Consider the following 20,766-nt stretch of genomic DNA (forward strand, 5'->3'; position numbering starts at 1 on the left):
AGTCTGAAGAGAGTGAATCCATACTCGTTGAAGTTTTGAGTGTGTAAGTAGGGTGGGCAGCTGAGCGGGCATCCAGAAGTGTGGACCCAAGACTGTGAGGTTAGAAAAATAGGGTGCTGTGAAAGCAGATACAAAGCAAACGTTAACTGAGATGTATAGAGCGGGATTGAGAAGGGGAGGTAGGCTGTTGTCTGAAATATGTCTACTGTTGTCATTTCAAAATGGGTGGCAGGTTCCCCCTCCTGGTCTTTCATCAGAAGAATGTGCCATCGCCACAGCTTCAGGATATTGTGGATGTAGCGTGTCAGGCTTAATGCTGTCCCCTCTGTCCTTTGCGTGTCTCAGGGGCATTAGTTTCCTACAGTGTCAGCCTCTTCTGCACTGTTGCCTCACTGTACGATGGCAGAGTAGCTTGGAAAGGAGAGACTGTGAGGAAGAGGAGATGGGGATGATAATTAAGGTGGCAGTGATAACTATAATGTGTGCCTCGAGCGGTGGCTGGGGGGAAGGATCACACCTTTGTTGCAGTGTAACTGAGTTCGCTACTGATCTGTTGTTAATTTAAGTGAAAAATCTAATGTGGTGCTAGTTTTTGTGATACTGCTCAGGACTTCTGTATACTTTGTTTTTATTTCAATCTGCTTGCTTGGCTAAAGAATCAATACTTTCCTTTTTTAAAAAACCAAAATATCTTACTTTGCATTTTCATTGACTTCGGTTTCAGTGCTTGATCCCAGATCACTGATTTATCTTGTGGTGGTGTTTTAAGACTCAAAAATGCTTAGCAAAGTTCTTTCTCATCGCAACCAGTTACTATTATAATGGATCAAACTGACTGAGGGCACACCAAAACCTTATATCTGCGTTATTAGTGCTATATCCCCTAACTCTGCTTTTAATTTGCTCATGTTCAAGTGAATTAAATTAAGTGGCTTTCTTTAAGAGTATCATCGGTTATCAACCAATATTAGAAAACACTTTAAACAATTCCAAATAAGACGACTTTGAAAGATGATCCAGATAAGGGCATTTTCAATCTTATCTGCTAAATAGCTTCAGATAACCTCTGTTGCTAATTGAGTCTTGTGGTTTGTGTTTTCTTCTTCCCAAGCTTGGGTAAAACACTGATTGCTTTTCCCTTTGAGACATTTTGCCAAAGTTTTGGAAATCTACCTTGCTGAACTTGAATTGCTTCTGCGATACATTGGCCTGCCTTCTGTTTTGGGAAGAGAACTGCTTTTAATGAGAGCAGACCCCTTGTTTTAAAGGGCATTTTTAATGGCCCCTACATTTTTGCCCAGATGTTCAACATCTTATCTAGTACTTTGTTAATTTGTAGTTATCTTGTCAATAAAGTGGCTTTTTATCAGATACATGTAGTATAACAGTTATTATACTGGTATATACAGCTGAACTTGCTGGCTCAGGGTATTTCCTGTGCTTCATAAATACTTATATAATCTGTTGTGCAGGCTCAGCTGTTCTTAATTCTAATGTGATTCATATTGTGCTTAGAAATCTGACATTCCTGGCTTGTCAGAAGTATTAATATACGTTAGGGCTGTATCTATTGAAAATTGACATGGGTTTTTGCTGTGCTTTAACTTTCACTTCTTTACATTGCAACATTGCATATTAGCAACACGGCATTGTTTGCTTTTGAATTTCCCTCTCACCTTCAGTCCTGAGAAACCAGAAATAATTAATTAGGTCTTTCTCTTGGCTTGCGTAGTTTTCACTTGTACTGAACTATGCCATGCAAAACCGTATCCCTTTGGTTGTCCTTGTTACAAGCAACATCTGGACTGTGTAATACTTTGCGCTACAAAGACGCTTTGCCTGTGGCTCGGAATCGGAGACCATGCCTCGCCAGCAAGGAGGAACAGCTCTTTCCTCTAGCAGAAGTGCCATGCTTAACCTCCCCAGGCCTTTCTGCTGTGCATAGAGCTGTTGTGCAGATAAGAACGCTGCTCTACAGCCCCAAAAGTAGTACAACTGTCACTCTTAATAGACAGCCAAAAGTATTACAGGAATGTTGAGCTCCATGTGGACAGGTCCCATTTCTTCTATGTGTCATGGGAGACCAGAAGGGAAATTCAGACTTCCATCTACTTCAGCCCAGTAATGTATCCTGATAACTGGATGAAAGTTTATCTTTAGGGAAGAGGTTTGAATGCACCTTTAAGGTCCATATGACAGCAAAGAGAAGCCTTTACTGTTCAGCCGCTTCTGTGTTTAATTACCCTACCGCAGAGGAGCTGAAGCTTTTGCTTCCAGGTTGAGTCTTTTCTGATTCCAGCTGGGAAGTAATAAATGTTGCTGTCTCTCTGTACAGTCTTTCATCTTGCTGATGATATCATTTTCTTGTATAATGATGGGGGTAGTAAATGATCACTATTCAGGCTTCCTCTTTAAAATCAGACTTGAAGAGTTTGTGTGTCTCACTCGCTGCATTGGTTTTTTTCTGCTGTCATCTCTTATGCTCTGCTTTTTATTGAACATTTGCATGGTATAGACCCACCAGTTCTTTACTGAGGCTGTTTGGTTCTGATGAGACACTGTAAAACCAAACCTGCTTTGGAGGATTCTCTTGTTTGTGAAGTAACGGGCAGCAATGCCATTTGAGTGCCCAGAGAAGAACACTAAAAATGTATGGACTTTGATTTGGTTTGGTGGTTGGTTTTTCCCCTCTAGCCTATCTACTGGGTCAAGAGAACTTCCAGGTGCTCCAAGCAAAAGTGCCCCTGTAGGCAGAAACCTTGGAGGTTGCTCCGATTGCTAAGCTATAAAATTTTTTCTTCTGTAAAAGCCATACTCAGAGCTGGTGGTGGAAGAAACACTCTCGTGGAAGTATAAAGCTGTACTGAGCTTGATTTGAGATAGCATTTAAGTGCTGTCTGTTCCTGTCCATGCAGAAGAAAACACACAGCTCAGTTTTGAAGCCTCATCTCTCGTTTCCTCTCCTCGTTCACACCCTCTCCCATCCCCTTTTCCCAAATATATTATAGCATTAGCAAAGTCAACTGTTCTGCAACAAAAAGTCTAGTCTGAATTGAAATCCTAAACACCTGTTTTGTATCCTGTTAAGAGACTCACATTTTTCTTGTGGAGTGTAAGTGAAGTCCGGACACAGGTCCACAGCTTGCTATTGATCTCTGTGCAGGGCAAGCTCTTCCAAAGGCGGGGATGAGCTGCCACTCCGTGACGTTCCCTTGACTCACCTGTCTCACTAGCACATGCCGCAGCATAGGTACACCATGGTTTTTAAGTAGCACTTACTCTCAGAGTAGCTAGTCACAGCTGCCTTTTATTCCTGTGGTGCACAGATGGGAGGTTACAGTACAGTTCTTCCCCCAGAATGATTTATTGCTATTGTGACCTTGACTTCTGCTCTTACAGAGGTTCACGGCCATAAAAATCACTTTGTTCAAGAGCAGTGGCTGTAACAAATAAGCTTAGCTAAACCATCACTTTTTCACTTTTACTGATTTCACTCTTTTGCCTTATGACAGAGGTTAATACAGAGAATTAGATTTCAGTGACAGTGTTTAAACCTCTTTATCCTTGTCTAATTAAACTGAATACTTTAAAGATGATTCATATTGCTTGACACCCTTGCATCTAAATAATCTTTCTTTTAGACGGAGAGTAAAGGAAATGTGCAGGCTAGAAATTCGAGTCAGTGTTCCTTTCGGTTACTGAGAAAAGGGTTTGGGGGTTGGGGTTTTTTAGGATTTTTCTAAACTTTCAGTAGAAAGCACTATAGTTTTCCAGTATCTGCTGTGATGATAGTGAGCTCCCAGATAGGTGGAGTCCCACAGAATATTTCTTAAAGGGAAGAGTTCAAGAGCCATCAGGATAACCCCTGTTTGCATGCAGGGCAGCAGCATCCCCTGCTGCAGAGGGGCACCGATCAGTTTTGGAGGTTGCGATTTCACCCGAGCTGCATGCCTCTGGGTGAGCCAGGGCTGGGTACAACCTTCCCTCAGCCCCACCACCCATCTCCCCATGCATCCAGCTTTCTGGTCTTGGGAGCTACGGTATACCCCACTGAAGTAGTTTATGGGAGTGGGGAGCAGGACTCTTTGCCCCCGCTGTAGGACAGCTGTGGTCTTGTGGCAGATTCTTTCAGATTTTGTCAGCTCAGGCAAGAAGGACACACAGAAATGAAAATTTTCGGCCTCCTAATGAATACTTACTTCTTCCTAAGCTACCAGGAATGATGTGGTTTTGCATAACGCTTTGCGGACTGTCCCTTCCAGGAGGCGTGGTGTGCGTAATAAAGGCAGGGTCAAAAGATACTATGGTTTCCCTTCCTCCTAGTTGCAGGACTTAATGATATAAAAAGCACAGTATTTCACTGTTTGTTGCTCTTTCTGCTTGTGGGCTTTTCACAATACTGTGGTCAGGAAGATGACAAGATAAAGGATGACTAGTGTGGATCTGCTCCCTCTTTTAGAATAGGAATAACCCCCTTTTCTGATTATATTTCCTCTCTCCTCCCTTGGAAAAGATGACTCAGAAATCCATCACAAAGGAAATAAGTTCATTTGAATTTCTATTGAACCTTGAAAAGCTGCTTTTATAAAGTCCTATTTGGAGGCTTTCAACAGTGGGCCTTTGACAAGAGCAGAAGGCAAAACTGAAACTCCGGCTCCGAACACTCGGGTGGCAGTGGCTTGCCCTTGGCTCTTGCGCTGTAGCGCAGATGGAAAATGAGACTGTTAATCAATCTTGGAGGGAATGCTGTATGGTCAGAGTCCGTAATAGCCATAGTTGTAAGAATCTCTACCATACAAGGAAAAATTAGTGTTAGCTGATCGAAGGAAAAAAAAAAAAAAAAGGCCAGCAGAAACCTGCTTTATTCTGTTTGGAGGGGAGAAAAGAAGGAACTGGCTGAATGCAATGACTTATTTCCCTGTGCCTTTACAAAATTTCTGATGTTCTTCTAAATAAGAATTTGTGCATTCAGCCAACATTTTTGTTAGCATGTTGAATGGTGGTCATGTGTACTTAGAAGAAAGATTTTTATTTTTTTTTCCTTCGAGACAGCAAAACTTAAAAGAACAAGTCTGACAGATACAGAGCTGAAAATGCGCCTGTTCTTGGTCCTGTGCTGCATGTGTTCCAGGAGCAAAATTGTTGTTCTCTGTTCTTGGCATGATGTGAAGAAGGTGTGTGGTGCTGAAAATGGGCAGCAGCAGTTTTACAGCTGTGTTGGGAAGGCAGAATAGGTGCATCTGCACCTGTTGGTGAATAAAACTTATTGATTGCACCGCTGAGCTTTTTGTGCCAGAAGAAGCTATAGTTGTCAAAAGTTAACATTTAGTTAACTGGCTTAAGTCAGATTTGCAAGCATTGTTCCGAATTCAGTGTAAATAATAGATATGTGGTCTTGCTCCAGAGAGGCTACATGGTCTATGCTCAGTTATGAGAACTTTTTCTTACTGTGCAAGCAAAGAGAAGTTCTAGAGCAAAGATACTGGTTCCTTCAGCTGAAAAAAAATAATAATTTGTTTTCCTTAATGTATCCAACCAGATTATTATTTTTTTGTTTGAAGTTGCTCAGTAAGATACACAAAGAGCACCCGTGGGCATGTGCAGAGGGAAGCTGCTTCGCGGTGCAGGGCATGCATGGGCGCAGCCTTGGAGCCCCCCTTTCTTCTTCACCCTTCACCATCCAAAAGCAAACACTTCCTCTGAAGACTAGTAATGAAAAGCTGTTTCTGCCTTTCTCTTCTTCTGTAGGGTAACTGGAGGCCTCCAAATGGTTAAAAAATAGTGGTGTATCAAACGGAGTCCTGCTTGTTAAGCAGTCATTAAGACAGATTAGATTAGGAGCAGGCTCAGCTGCGCTTGCTCTTGGAGGAGTGATTGGATGCAGAAGAAAACAACTGGCACGTGGTTGTTTGAGTGGGGCAGGATACAATTTTTAAATAAATCACCTTTCCGTGGTTAACTGTGCTACTGAGCCGCTTATTTCGGTGTCGGTGTTTGTGTGCTGCTGTCGCACAGGGCAGGCAGCCCGGCTCTTTATGGATGTCCCAGGCTACTCCAACTTGGTTCTCCCTAACTTACTCTGCTGAGCTGTAGCTGATACCAACTATTTTTCTTTGGGTAATACAACTTGAGATGATGTGGCAAATGTTTTCTCTTTCGATTGATTGTGATGTTGGGAAAGAGAAGTTTTAAAGAGCAACCTAATGTGTCTATAAAAGAGGTCTACCTGGTTTTGGACATGAGTTATAGAGGTCTGAGACCCAACGTTTGACAGCGAGGTAATTCTCTGAAGTTTGGAAAAATCTCTCTGCATTCAGGCTGTCAGGCTACTCTTGTTAATCAAGTTTCTGTACGCCGGACTAACTGTATATATTTTTAAAAACATATTTAGTAGTAGAGAAATAATGTCATATATGATAGGTCTGCTTTATATGACACTTGGCTATGTGTCTCTGGTATTTAAACAGTTCTCAAAATAACAGTTGGCAATAGGAAGGCAAATAATGGGAGGAATACGAGGCCATGACTTGAGAGATACTTTTTTCTTACATCCACATTTGAGTTTATTTCTCAAGGGTTGAAATCAGACATGTCACTTCTGTACTTGTCCCTAATTAAATACCAGTCTGCATCCATGAAACTCGGCACTCGGGCTCTGTAGCTTATCTAGCCCCAACCCTGATATTTCTACTATTGAAAACATTTTTTTCATTAAATACACAAGGAGTGGGGGAGATTTTGCAGATGATCCTTAGACAGGGTCACTTTCGGCATTTTTTGAGCGAATTGGTTTTGCAGCTTTTGTTCTGCTAAGCGAAACAGGGAGCCCAGTCGGAGGCCTGGGAATCGGCGCTGGGCTGCTGCTGGCGGCCGCTGGCACCGTCCTCACCCGGGCAGGGGACGGGGCACGGTGTCATTTGGCCCTGCCACAGCCGTGCCCTTCTCATGGCTCCCCCACAAAGGCTGACCCTCAGTTCCCTAGACGGAACAGAAGAGATGTGTAATGGCCATTAGGGTCAGGGAGGATGAGAAACAAATGGGTTCAGAGTATTTTGCTCTAGCTTGCTAGTTTGGGCATGGGGATGAAAATGTGCATGCTTAGTAAGAGTCTTTAGAGATATATAATCTCTATAATGAAGCCTGCTCTTAATTAGCAGTCCATTTTAATTCAAACAGAATTAATTCTGATTTCTGCCTGCCGGCTCCTGTAACTCAGGGCCATGTATTTACAACAGGTTAAGGGTTTTCCCCTCAGAGCACCATTTCTTATTGAGTGTTTCTAGCACATTTTTTTTTTTTTTCTGAATATAGGCACAGTGGTTACCGGATTGTTCCCTGCTTAAATTCACGCCAGGCAGTTATTTGCATCCCCTCCTTTTGTAATAACAGAATTAAAAGGTGTGTTTAAAAGGCTTGCGAGCAGCAAATGAAGCAATAAGCAAGCAAGTAGCATATGTATGCACATGCTGTCAAGAGTTTCTGTCATGTTCTGGGATGTCGGCTACCTCTGTGCTTCCAAACCTTCATCCCATTTGGTGCCCTGTACTCAGGCTTTATGCCAAAGCCTGGTGGAGCCAGTGGGTCTTCCACTGGTGGGCTTCTGACTTGGGTCAGAGATAGGAGAGGAGCAAGACGTTACCAGCCACCCTGACTTCACCAGGAGCTTCCCTGCATTAGGAAGGCTTTTTCTGTGTGGTGAATGAAACCAGCTCGCGAGAGCCAAAGAATAGCCCAGCTTTGGAAACTCTTGCCTTGCCATCTGCGTCGGCCACTTTCTTGATCTAGTGAGCTCAAGAGCTGCAGATGTTGAGCCTGCAAGAAGGAGCCAGCCGCTTTACCTAGAACTGGAAGAGATTAGCAGCTTTTGTAGCTTCTGGCACAAGGAGAGGACAGGAAGCACGCTGACCAGCGTGTCAAAGCTCAGTTTCCTCCTGGAGAGTATATAAATCTGTTAGGTTCACAGTGAAGTTATCCCTTGAGTGTGCGGAGTAGGTGATTTCCATCCTCCCCCCCCACCCCTCGTGCCTGCAGCATGTGGTGTGAGCTGCGAGAGGCCTAGGTGATCTCTGCTCCTCAGCTGAGACAGGCTGGAGACCTTCCAAACCACGTCCCATCAGTGCCGTTACCTTTTTATTGCTAGGAATCACAAGGTGCTGTGGTGCTGGGGGGGATGAGTGAAATCTGTGTTGGTTTTATTGTGGCTTTTGAGTTGTTTGAATGGCTCTAATAAGCTGCTTTGCATTATAGGATAGGCAGATCAGTATCTCAAGAGACCGCTTTAAGTTTGGCTCTTTTTCCTTGAGCTTGATAAGCAGGAAGGATATTCCCTAATGGGAGGAGAGGGAGAGAAGGAGCAAGGAGACGTGTGGCATGTGCAACCTGGAAAACTTGTCTATGAGCTTGACTTGACTCCATCTAGGGAAGGAAGCTGATGTTAATGGCTCTGCATGAGATAACAAATTACACTCAAGCATGTGTTTTCTGTGTTCGTTACAATATGTCACGAGGGGTGGAGAAACAGGATGTAAAGTGTGCGCTTATTTCTGGAGCCTCGGGAGAGCTACCCAGATGTTGAAAAGGAGCGAGGAAGAGTTGGAGATAAAGGAGAAAGACCTCCAGGGTGGGACTGTAAAAGCTGATCCAGAATAGGAGTCATTCTGTTTTGCTCAGTCACACCAGCTGGCTTCATGTGGCAGGGGAGCTTTCCAGATAAGCTGTGGACAGTAGGAGCATAAATAAGGAATCTGTTCCAAAAGGGTGAAACAAATAACTGAAGGATGCAATACACCCATCATTATTTATTTAAACAAGCTCTCCTTAAAACTGCTGCTGGGTAGATTGTCCTAACATGAGCCGTAGGTGTGGTGTGAAATATGGTGATAGTCTGGTATGTGTTGATAGTTGTTGTGCAGTCGTCTTCAAGAGGACGTGTGAGGCAACGCGGGTGTAATTGCATTGCCATGTGTAGCTGTGCGCTGGAGATGGTTCTGCTCCGTGTGGTTAGCTGTCAGGGGCTGCGTTAGTGACTGATGTAACTCGGTACGCTTGATCGCTGTGTGCTTGCAGCATATGGTTTGCAATGAATTGTCCCATTCCAGTCCTTCCCCGAGGCTTTCCCAAGCCTTTCCTCCTGTCCTGCCTAGCCTCTTGGGAAGTATGGCAGCGGGGTAGGTGCAGCAGCCTTGCTGACCCAATTTGGTTGTCTGGTTACGCTTCCTCTTTTCTCGTTGCTCCAGTAATATTTTGCTGTATTTTAATTTAATCTGTGATCCTGCTAAAACCAGAGTTTAGGATCTCTTCTGTTGCCTGAATATGCAGTGCTTTTTTGTCTGAATCAAAGGGTATGCTTTTCTCTACACGCACGCAGGTTTTTTAGGGGGAAAAAAACCCATAAATTTAAAAAAAAAAAAAAAAAGTGTACAGGCTTGTAGAGGAATGAAGCTGGGTTAATGAATATTGCTAACATACAGCTGTGGGCTGGCTTCAGGGGCAGTGGGTTGGCTGATGCAGATAAGGTGCAGCTGTGGCTGGTTCTGTTAAGTGGTTGAGAGCTAATGAAGAGAGAGCAGTCAAGGAAGAGAGGGGAGGTGGAAGCAGAGAGAAGAGAGAGAACACGTGCCCTGGATGAGGAGAGACTAGGAGAAGGCAGCAGAGGGACTGGTATGAAGAGCATGTTGGTATGAGATGGTAAAAGACCTTGTTGCAGCTTGATAGTTTGGAGAGTGCTGTGACACAGGCTTCCCCATTATTCTCTATCACTTGCAAGAATCCAGGTGATGCTGCTATTACTGGGGAAGGGAAGTCCAGAACATTTGGTTTGCTTGTGGGTGATACCACGCTTTAGTTGTCTTGAGTTTAGTGTGCATAAGCTCTCGTTTAGTTACTTATTCCCAAAAGCCATAACCCTGTGACATAAGACGTTAGAAACCTATTTCCTGCTCTCGATGACCTGTTCCCGTGGCCTTGCCTTTCTCGCAACTGGGTTTTCAGAAGTGAGTTGTGCCTTTGAAAAGCCTTTCTTGGCAGAAACTTCTCGAATGCATTAGTACTGCAAAGAGTATGCAAGGTGGAAAATGCCTGTGATTTTTATCAGCTACTCACTGTCTAGGTCATGGTGGGGTGAAAAAGGGAGTTTGGCAAAATGCACAGTCACTAGGAGATGTCCAAGTGTGTTACGGGCTTTTCATTGCATCTCCCAGCTCTTGGTGTAGAAGTACCAAACCATGTTTGGTGCAGTACAGAGTCACGATCTTCTGAGCATTTAGGCAAGGCAACACGTGTAGGGAAAGAGATTCTGCCTATGAGTTTGACTCAAGTATTTTTGAGGGGAAGAAACAGCCCCCAAATTATTGCTTTTCTCCCCAGCCCTTGCCTGGAGTTAGCACAGCAGAACAATGACTGTGACTAGAGCTGTTCATGCAATAAGCTCATGTTGCAATTAATCTATTGAAATTCTGATGTGGATAATTTGCTCAATCAATCAAGCACATTGGGGGACCGCAACCATTCCAGAGTCCCTGAGGAGATCGATGCCCACCCTCCCTCTGCTCCAAGGAAAGCAAAGATAATCTGTAGGGGTACGTTTTGATGGCTTCAGCCAAATACTTGAAAATGGCAGAATTTTATGCAAACTGTCATAACTTCTTGTATCTGCTAATGTTGGAGTCAGTTGGGTGGATGGGAGAGTAAATCAGCAGAGAGCTGTGAAGCCTGGGATGACGGGCAGTGCAGCGCAGCTGACAGATAATGGGATGATATCATCCGTTTCCTGGAAAACGAGATGTTTCTAGCCAAAGCATTCCAGACCCCGAGTGCTTAAGTGAGCTGGAGAATTCCTGGAATATTTTAAACAGATATTTCAGTAGTCCAGGTGTAATGTGATTAATGATGAGTAATAGCAAGATATGACTCAAGATCGAGATTTCTGGTAACTTTTCTGTAGGCGACAGAATTACAGGCAAGGAAAGAGAGGGGAACTGAGAGCTGTGGTCAGTGTGGGAAAAATTTAATACGGGGTTGTGAAGTGGCTTAACCTTTGTTGCTTTGGAACTGGAGAGCATTGGCCGACTCTGTTACCATCAAGTACAAGAAAGTTTATGTGTAGGGGGCTTTCCCATCTGTAGGAAGACTCATGAATTGGAAGTATTGAAACACCTGAAAACGCTGTAAGGGAGGGGAAAGGTTAGGAAAAGGCAGACAACTGGTTTGGAGGAAGGCACTGCTGCTGAGCTTTTGGGAGTGGTGCCCTCTGCATTTTGCATAGGGGGGAAGATGATTTCTGGTTACTCATTTCAGTAGCCTTCTGTGGAGTTTGATGTCTACATTCAGCCGTTACACGTGGACAGAGCCCTCGTGAGAGAGTGCTGGAAGGTAGTAAGAGATTTTCTGGATGTTGTAGACAACTCAAAAGACCAAGAGACATTTGACCTGCCAGTTGCTTGATTTCAAACTTAAAATGAAGCGAAAACTGGACAGGGAACGTGTACATCTACTTCACTGTTGATAAATGTAAGGAAAACGCCCAGCAAGGTTTGGTGCCTTGGGGTGGGTGGCTGGAGGAACTGCTCTAGCACTGAGATGAGGATTCTCATGAGCAGACACACCTGGATCCCTCTTGCAGGGGCAGATACTCCCGTAAGGGCCAGGCTGTTTTCACCTCCTCTACTGAAAGAAACTAGGCAAAAAGAATACACAATGTCAACACAAATGAAGTGAGCTACAGCTGAACCTTAGTCACACCTCCAACAACTTTGCATCACAATCCTCGGAACCATAAAAAGAAACCAGGGCTGTACATGCTTCATCCAGCTGCTGAAATGGAGATGCTGGTATGTTCAGAACCCGCCTGTCTGGGCTGCTAATAGGTGATTGTGCTTAGGAGGATCTTTAAAAGATAAACGCGCCCCCAGTGAAATGTCTCATCCTAATAGTATTCTGTGTTAGCATATCTGGCAAATGTGAGCTCATCTTTTCTCATGCTTGTAAGATCAGTTGGCCAACAGCAAGTATCTAATTATCTTGATATTGCCTGGCTTGACTTCATGTTTACAGATTGTCTCCTATGAGGAGACATGGTGGGTGGGTGGGTGGGTGGGTGGGGGTCAGGGAGGGCAGAGAGATTGTTGGGCTCTAAGTACAAGTCATAGTCTGTTTACTGGGGAGTTGATGCCTTTGTGAAAGCGAAGCCCCGTGGTCCATATTGTGCATTGGCGTCCCCTAAATGCCAAGGGGAGTTAGTCCCGAAGGATGGGGGGCTGCACATGGTCCCAGCGGTGTATTTAGTAGTGGGATCCCAGCGTGTCTGGGGATGGCAGGGACATGCAGCAGGCTCTGCTCCTGGTTGTGTGGGGGACTGTCTTAAGTGTTGCAGGTGTAAAGAAAACAGGTCCTTCTAAAACTTTCCAAGTTTTGTTCCGAACCAGCAGCTGTTTGTCAGTCTGAGTAGCCGCCTGGCACACAGCACCTCCTGGCCCTCTCCTTCCTCCTGGTCTTGTCTTTGTTAGCACTGGAGTAGCTGTATGGTTGTGTGGCATCTCAGAGTAGGTGGTTTTCCTTGACCAGAACCCAGAAATATTAAATGATGGGATGTTCTCCTTGCACAAGGTGGAAGCAGGAGTGCAGGGGTGAGCAGAGCCACGCTGAGAAGGGGTAAGGGGATGTGGCAAAAGCCAAAGTAAGTAATGCTCATATTGTCCTAAAATGGGTAGCAGGTGGGAAACAATACCTGGAATCATACACTGAATGTGTAAATATATTTCTGGAACCTGTAGACGAACGGGCTGTGTGGTGTGGTGGCTCCATTAGGGAGCAGGTGCTGGCAGGGAGTGTCCCCGGCAGGGCTGGTGTCTGCCGGGGTCCCAGGTGTAGCGTGGATGGGCTGCGATTCTTGTGAGTCTTTTGAAATCAGTCTGTTGCAAAACTCTGGAGCTGTAATCCCTCATGTCAGGCAATGGCTTAATACAGTTTAATGACCTCGTAATGAGAAAAAAATGTCTAAATCACTTTTTTTTTTTTTAAACTACTTTGAAAAGCAGTGGAGGTCTGTACATGGCACTTAAATTCCAGGAGAGCACCTTTGGAACAATCCCTGTTGCTTTCTAAAATACTGCTAAGTAGAAAGCCAAGAACCAGATGACCTGACTATGCAGCTAATCGTTTTTAAAATAAAGTTGTTCTGAGTTCTTACACATTACTGAAAAAAAATAAAACATGTCAGAGGGTTGAGGGAGTTGGTCTGTGCAGATTTCACACTGTGCAAGTAAGTGTAAGAGCAAAATACTGGCAGAAAAGCTCCATCTTGTGAAGATGCTCCTTGATCTAGTAAATTGGTTAGTAAACCAAAGTGGGTTTAGAAGAGGCAGCAGCCCCTTCTGGGCTGATTGGGACAACCTGAAGGCTGAATCTCCCGAGAGCTTTGAAAAAATCAATAGCAGTTTTTATTTTTTCCCATTGGAAGGGGAGGGGGGGTGTGTGTGGTTGTAGGAGTAAGAGGGCCCTGAGCACCATTGAGCTTTCCGGTCCCAAGCAGCGTCTGCACTCAGCTGGGATCAGGTACAGGGCACGTGGACATCTTGCTCTCTTCCCCAAGCTCCTCCCTTAATAGTTTTTCTTCACTCCTGGTAGACACATCTCATTCTGCCAGTAGCTAGTGGTTGTTACTTAAAAATACAAGAGGGAATGCATCAGCGTCTCTGATCCCTTCCCCTCGCTTGCTGATCTGTAGTATCTCCGTCCCCAGGCTTCTACATTGTCTGCCGTTACCTCCTCTGCTCTTTTCAAATCCCTGTATAATCTGGGATCTGAAACATTCCCATGACAGTGAGCTCCACAGTCGAATGACTGTGGTGCAGGAAAACATACTTTCCTTTTCTGACCATTTCATTGGGTTTCCCCTAATTTTTTCATGTTATGAGAAGAAGCGAACTGTCTTTTTCATCTTTCCCATTCAATTCATGTGTTGAGCTGCCTTTGTGCTTCACCTCCAGTTCCAGTTGTCATTCACATACTCCTCTCTTTGCGTACAGCCTGGGTTTTTTTTATCACTTTTCTGCTTTTACCACAACCTCCTGAGATGCAGGGAAGGGCAGTTCCAGAGCTGAACACCACGCGCGGGGCATGGCTGAGCTGTGGGTTGGCAAAGCAGAAGAACATCCCTTATTTTGCTGGATTCTCTGTTACGTCTGCGTTTGTGACAGCTGCTGAACGTTGTGCTGATGTTTTAAAGTATTATTCATGGTAACGGCGAGACTTCTTTTCCTAGCAGCAATAGTTGACGCTGTCTGTGTGGCGTCAGTCATGGTTTTCACCATGTGCGTTACATCGCGTTGCCACTGTGGTACGAAGGCTGATGAAATTCACGGTACCGTTTTGCAACGCTTCACAGTAGGTTCAAGTTGGGAATATCCTGAATGATTTTGCACTATTGCTGAGATGAATTGCCTTTGTGTTTGCTTTTATGAGCCAGTTTAGACCATTCACAATATCTCATCCTCAATGACTGGGCATGGGAAAGGCCCAGGCTCGAGCTTTTCTCACAGTTTGGTTAAGAGCACATTACTACTAAAGGAATGGGCTGCCAAATTAATAGCAACCCAAGTGGAGCAAGGACTTCCAGCCTGTGACCAAGCGATGGGATAGAGGAGGCAGTTTAGGCCAGAAGCAAGTGGCAGAGCTCTCGGGAAAGGGAGAGAAGCAGGGCTCGCTGGAGGGGGCTTCAGCAGCTATTTTGGGAGCTGGCTGCCATTCAGGTATGCAGTGAACAGCATGCTTGGATGGCAGGTACAAATGAAATACAGGCATTTTCCCTGCATCCATGAGCAGCTACTGGGGACAAGCTCTTCTGGTGATGAATAAGCCTGGCTCTTCGTGTTTGTTTTTTCCTCCATCGGATATAGTCAGCCACTAAAGTTGCTAAGTTAAGATACTTTTTGGAATCCAGGGGCTCCATCTGCTCCTTCGAGCACTATTGCCTCTGTTCCGTGGGGTGGTTTTGTTTTGATTCAGTTAAAAGTTTAATGGGAAGGGTTCGGGTAACTTCATCCCTAACCCCTCACAGTTCAGCAGGCTGTATAGGAGGGCAGGACCTCGTCTAAACTTCTGCGAAGGAAATTCATGCAGACTGAAACAGTTCATCATAAACAAACTGAATGTACGTTGGGATGGAAATTCGTCTTTTGGGATGTACACATACTTTTCTTGTTTATATGTGACAAGAAGCGAAGCTTGGAATGTAAGTGCCTGGATGTCCAGTCCACTTTCTGGATGGCCACTTGAGCTGACAGTGTAGGGGCAAGCAAGAGCGTGTGTAGCTTAAAGAAACCTTAAAAACAAAGTGAAGGAACAGCTGATCAATCTTCATCTAGGATAAACGTTTTCGTGGGAATATTTGTGTGATTTAAGAAGTCTGAAAGTCCCAACTAAGAGAAGGAAGAAGTTTCACACACACAAAAAAAGGATATTCATCAGATCCCTATTCCAGCTCCTAGCAGTAAGAATAACACCAGTATCTGGTAGCTTCAGTGTAGAAGAATTTTAGACTTTATATTGGAAAGGAAACAGACAGAGTGTTGGCCACCTTGAATTTTCCTGTAGATCATGTAGGATGTTCCTTTTGCACGTGAGCTCGCAAGGTCTTGCCATGCGCCTGCAGGAGGGATGCTCTTACCCAGGCAGAGCTGAATGAGCTGCTTACATTTTCTGAATTGGTGACCCAAGTTGCTAAGCTTTGGTCTCGTTAGTTGACAGATGCTTTTGTTCTTTGATTAACAATAAGATCCATTTATTATCTTTATACAGTCGTGTAGGATGGGCAGTATAGCCTACACTGACATTAAACCAGGGATAGTTTTTGCCAAACGCAGATACCAGACTGATTTCATTTGTATCTGTTGGGGATGGCACTATTGCTACTGTGGTGCAAAGGAAATGAAATACATTCACAAAACTGCAACCTCTTTAAATGTTTGGTTTGAAAATACAACACAGGATGCAGTTTTTACCCAGGGCAGCTGTGTTTGGCTTCGTTTTCAAGTGCGTGCAGCTATACAGGCAGCTGTTAATGTAGCCATAGCGAGCATTCTTCATAGGAAGCAGGAGTTTGGTATTAATGTTCCTTTTACTGTCAGAGGCATTATTTTCACATTTTACAAGGCATAATCTGTGCCTTATTAAGAGGGATTTAAAAAGCATTATTCCAGGAAGTTAGATTACCAAATTTCTTCCTTTCCCCGCGGGACATTCCGCACCGCTGCGGTTACAAGCCACCTCTTCACGTACTGTTTGTAAACACGGCAGGCTTCCCCGCTTCCCCCGCTAACGCATGTTTTCTCCCCAAAATGGACTGTCTGAAACAAGCTTTTGCAGAGAGTGCCGCTCCGGGTGCCTGTGGTTTTTCCTTACCCTGATCTTGTGCCATCTGAAGCATGATTCTGCTGTTACATTTCTCTACCTAAAAGTGCTGTCAGATTTCTGTCCTCACCTGAAGTTTCAGTTTTCACTTGTGGGATTTCATCCTTGCTGTTACTCTGTGCATCTTCTCCCTGTTTGCTATAAAGTGTTTTATTCCTGTTATTGCACTGCTCAGGACTAATACCAGCCTTAGCGTGGCCATAGGTAACGGAATGAGGGCATTGCTTCTGCCAGCGCAGTGGTTGTGTCTTTTTAATAGCTATATCACAAAAAAATTCTTCCCCTTACCATACCCCTCTAAGAAAAGCAAGTATATAGTGTGTATATATATACTTACCACTTACAGTGAAAAAGATGCAGCAGTAAAGGCCTATTGTCATGATCTTTCTGCTGATCTTCAGCATCTTAAGGCGGTTTTGTGAAATGTGCCGCCTTTGCCATCGCTGCAAACAGTTGCCTCTGAAGTGTAAAGTGATAACAAAGTCTACAGTGTTTGTAAGAGTGGGAAAATACTGAAACTACTGCTTTTGTTGTCTGTCTTACACTCAGATTTCTACCCCAAAATGGCTTTATTTGCCAGTTTAGCTGATGCTGTCCCTGGAAGTGCTTAAAAAACACATAGAGGTGGCACTTGGGGACATGGTTTAGTGGTGGGCTTGGCAGTGCTGGCTGAACGGTTGGACTCCGTGATCTTACAGGTCTCTTCCAACCTAAACAATCGTATGACTCTCTGGCATATTTCTATTTTTCATGCATATTTTCCCTAACTCAAGCTGTCACCTAGCAATTACTTTTTGTCATGGGATAAGTTTTAAACGAGTATTTATTATGGTGGGGTTTTTGCCTATTTATGGAAGGAGCTGAGTGTGCCTTTGCTTACCCCGTTTCTATATGTATTAGAAACTAGGTTTTACCTGGCTTCTCCGTCCTGAAGTCTGGGCAGTTATGACAGTGACACCATGAGAGCCAGGAAAATAAAAATCAGAAAGTTTTGCATCACGCAGTCTGTTACCAGAGTCAGTCTGCACAGGCGCTCACGGACAGGTCTCCTGTACCCGTGCTGCCGTGGGTGAGCCAGCAGGTCCGTACCGAAGGCAGAGCTGTGCTGGCATCTCTGTGCTGGTACCACTGTACGTGATAGCATCCACTTGCTCCTGGAGGTGAAATCTATATGCTGTAATTTGTATGTGGATGGAGGGAGCTCTGCCCCGTTCTGCTCCCTTTCCTCGGGCGTTTGTGTAGTTACGTAGTGTGTCAGCGGCTGGAAACCAAAATTCTGGTCTAAGGCATTTTTAGTCTTGTTAGACTGATGTTCAGCAGTTTTTCCCAGCAATCTCCTTCCTGTCTTACTGCAGGATTTTTGACTCTCTGCAGAGCAAGCATGTTCCTGAATGGATTTTTTTTAAAAAAAACTTTAAAGCCGTGATTTCACTTGACCTTTGAATCCCACGCATCATGTTGCCAGGGTCAGCTCGGCAACACCACTGGCCAGGCTCGCCAAAGTGCTCTTTGCCCTTAATGCAGGTGCGTGAATGGTAGAGGCTCCCTTAACAACAGTCTCTTTTGCTGTTGTGTTCAGTAATGCCATGGCTTCCCCTACCCCTTACCTTTCTGACTTGCTTCACTTAAAAACACTAAAGCTCGTTAATGAGCTCCGACTTGGGATGAGGGGTTCTTCTCTTACTGCCTAGTGCCTTTATAAAGTTAGGTGGAGACTTCCTACACAGCAAGGTGTTCTGGCGTGTCTCAGCTAGACTTCCCTTTGCGTCCTCCAAGGTTGCTGAAGCTCACGGAAGCAGAGTTAAATCATGCAGCTGGTTACTTAAATGATGTCTGTTATGTACTCTGCTGTGTGACAGAGGAAAAAAATCATATCGTTGTTCCCTCTAGATATTACAACTTAATTCAGCCCAAGGATGGTCTGTTTGGAAAGCAGACAGCTCCCTTTCTAATATCATCGGTGGGTGCTCTTTCAATATCCCGTATAATTTAGGACTGAAAGCACCTGTCTTTTCAGCCAGATGTACAAGGTACTGAGGCATGACTAGCTGAAACCCGGGCACTGGAATGCCCTCCTGCAGAGTTATTTCTTTAGCCATAATCCACAATCACTATTTATCTGCCATCAGACTTCATACTGCATTTCCAGGAGACTGCAAAGCGTTAGGAAAGCTCTTGAACCAGTGACGGTAGCAATGTAACAGTGTGCCTGCAAGCAGACAGTCTCGTATCTCTGCAACAGGGCATCCAGCACTTATAAGAGCAGAAAAAGAGCTTGATTCAAAACTGTAAGGGCTCTATTTCACCGTAAAATTCAGAGGATGAGTATGAAATGTGAGCCAATTAGTTGGGTCTCAAATACTTGAAGTATCTAGTGATTGTCTGCACCGTAGTTCTTCATATTAGCCTGGCGAGGCCAACCTTGGTGACAGCCAAGGGGCCATACGTTTCTTGAAATAATTAAGCAAAAATATCTCACACATGGCTTGTCCCTGAGAATGTGGCCTTATCAGGTTTCAATTTTATTTTGGTTTTGTTCTGCATTATGGCTTGCTCTTCTCTGCTTGAGGTTGGTTGTGGGGGTTGTGGCAGGGGAAGCTGAAAGGGGGAGAGCGAGCAAGCAGAGTATGCTTCATTTATTTTGGAAAAATTCATATGATTTGCAGATAAACAACTACTTGGATACATTTTTTCATTACCATTCCTGATTGTAACTCTAAATGAAGCTTATTAATAATAAAACTAATGTTGTTCACTCAAGTGGTGAGATATTTCAATGAGCAGTGCTCTAGAAAGTCCTTTGTTTTTAAGAGCAAACTTATATGATGTTGATGCAGAAACTGAAAAGAATTGTTATCCACTGAAGCAGTGGGAATTGGCTTTCTTGTTGCTAAATAAGCTGATAACTCTTGGTCAGTGCTAGTCAGCAGTGAGAGGGAATAGCTTTGTGTCTTCTTTCTGGTCTACAGCCACTGGGAGTGTTGATGGAAGCCATGCAACCATGAGCCAGGGCAGCAAAGCTGCTCAGGTCACCATAGGAATGCCTAGGTATTTCCAATTTAGTTTAAAGAAAACAAACCCAAAATCAATCAAAAAAAAAAACCCCACCCCACTGTATTATTAAAATGGCTGCGTGCACTGATTGAGGGCAGCATTTCTCGTAGGACATATCGCCTCATATTAGCAAGAAGGATGGGTTAACTGGGTGAAAGAGGATCTTTTTTGAATCTTAGTTTGGAGCACAAAGAAAAATAAACAAATTTTTGTTAATTTTGAGGCTTGGGAAAATGAACTTGCTTCGTACATCTCCATTCAAACTCCTTTCTTGTTTGCATAACTTTGTGGAAGGTTGAGTTTGCAAAAAGCAGCCAGTGACTTGTGACTTCAGTCCCTCGGGTGGTATGTTGTGGGCAGATCAAGTTGATAAAAAGGCCAGGTGCTGCCAAGAGGCAAGGTCTCATCCCCTCTTCTTCCAAGCCATGTATTCCCACCTGTTCTCTCACGCCAGTACCCAGAAGGTCAGTGTGCCAACCTATGGTTGTCAGTAGGCTGGTAGGCACTATGCTTGACTCTTATATTATTTTTTTTTTTCCACTAACAATGCAAGGGCTGGTGCTGGCTGAAAGCCAGGAGGGAGGCCGTGAGGCCAGGAGGCGACAGATCAGCCTGAGTTGTCAGCAGGCAGCACTTGGATGAGCTTAAAATGAATGTGGGGCTCCAGCTGTAGTGCCGATGAAAGTCAGCTTCAGCAACAGCCAGCCTACTGGACCATGTCCTAGTGGAAAATAAAAGTGAAATTCTTCTCTGGCTGTTTGGAGATCTGTTCTGCTCAGTAGCAGAATCAGCAGTGCTGGGGTCTGGTGATGACACCTTTTGAAGGAGGCTCAGAGCTCCAGCTCCTTGGAAGGATGCCTCTTTGGCCACAGCTGAGTGTGTGCGGATAGCCACTGCAATGCTCTGGATAACCACTGGTAGATAACCCTGGCAATGCTCTGAGGTCTCTGTGGGAGCATCAGAGCCTCACTGTGGTGTGAGGGTATGTTCAAAGGCACAGAAGTCTCCAGAAGAAGCTGTAGAAATGCTTTAGCTTGCTATTCCAGCATCAGGAAAGAAGTAATGAGGCTGGAAAATTAATCCTTATTTACTCTTCTAATGTTACTTGAAAGACGGTGGTTCTTTTGATACCTTGAACATATGAAGTAATTGGCTGCATCATTTCATAGTAGCTGTTGAAACCTCTCAGTAGCTTCTTAGTAGCTAGAGAAGGTCATGGGACACTCGCCACTTGGCATGCAGTTCATGGGTTTTATTGTTCTGGGGAAAAAGAGAGGAACTCTTGCAGGGAAATCTGGTAGAACA

General features: G+C 44.4%; 1 long non-coding RNA gene across 9 annotated transcripts in view; it reads left to right on the forward strand.

The window, feature by feature from the left end:
- The window catches only part of LOC308067803, a 50,625-nt gene continuing 29,859 nt past the window's right edge, over positions 1-20,766 (forward strand). For all 9 annotated transcript variants that reach the window (XR_013929730.1, XR_013929731.1, XR_013929732.1 and 6 more), the window contains exon 1: positions 1-20,766. This exon is cut by the window's right edge and continues 16,512 nt beyond it. This is a non-coding gene — a long non-coding RNA (uncharacterized lncRNA).

The sequence above is a fragment of the Falco punctatus genome, assembly GCF_963210335.1.
Source record: "Falco punctatus genome assembly, chromosome: 7".
In the NCBI taxonomy this organism is placed as follows: domain Eukaryota; kingdom Metazoa; phylum Chordata; class Aves; order Falconiformes; family Falconidae; genus Falco; species Falco punctatus.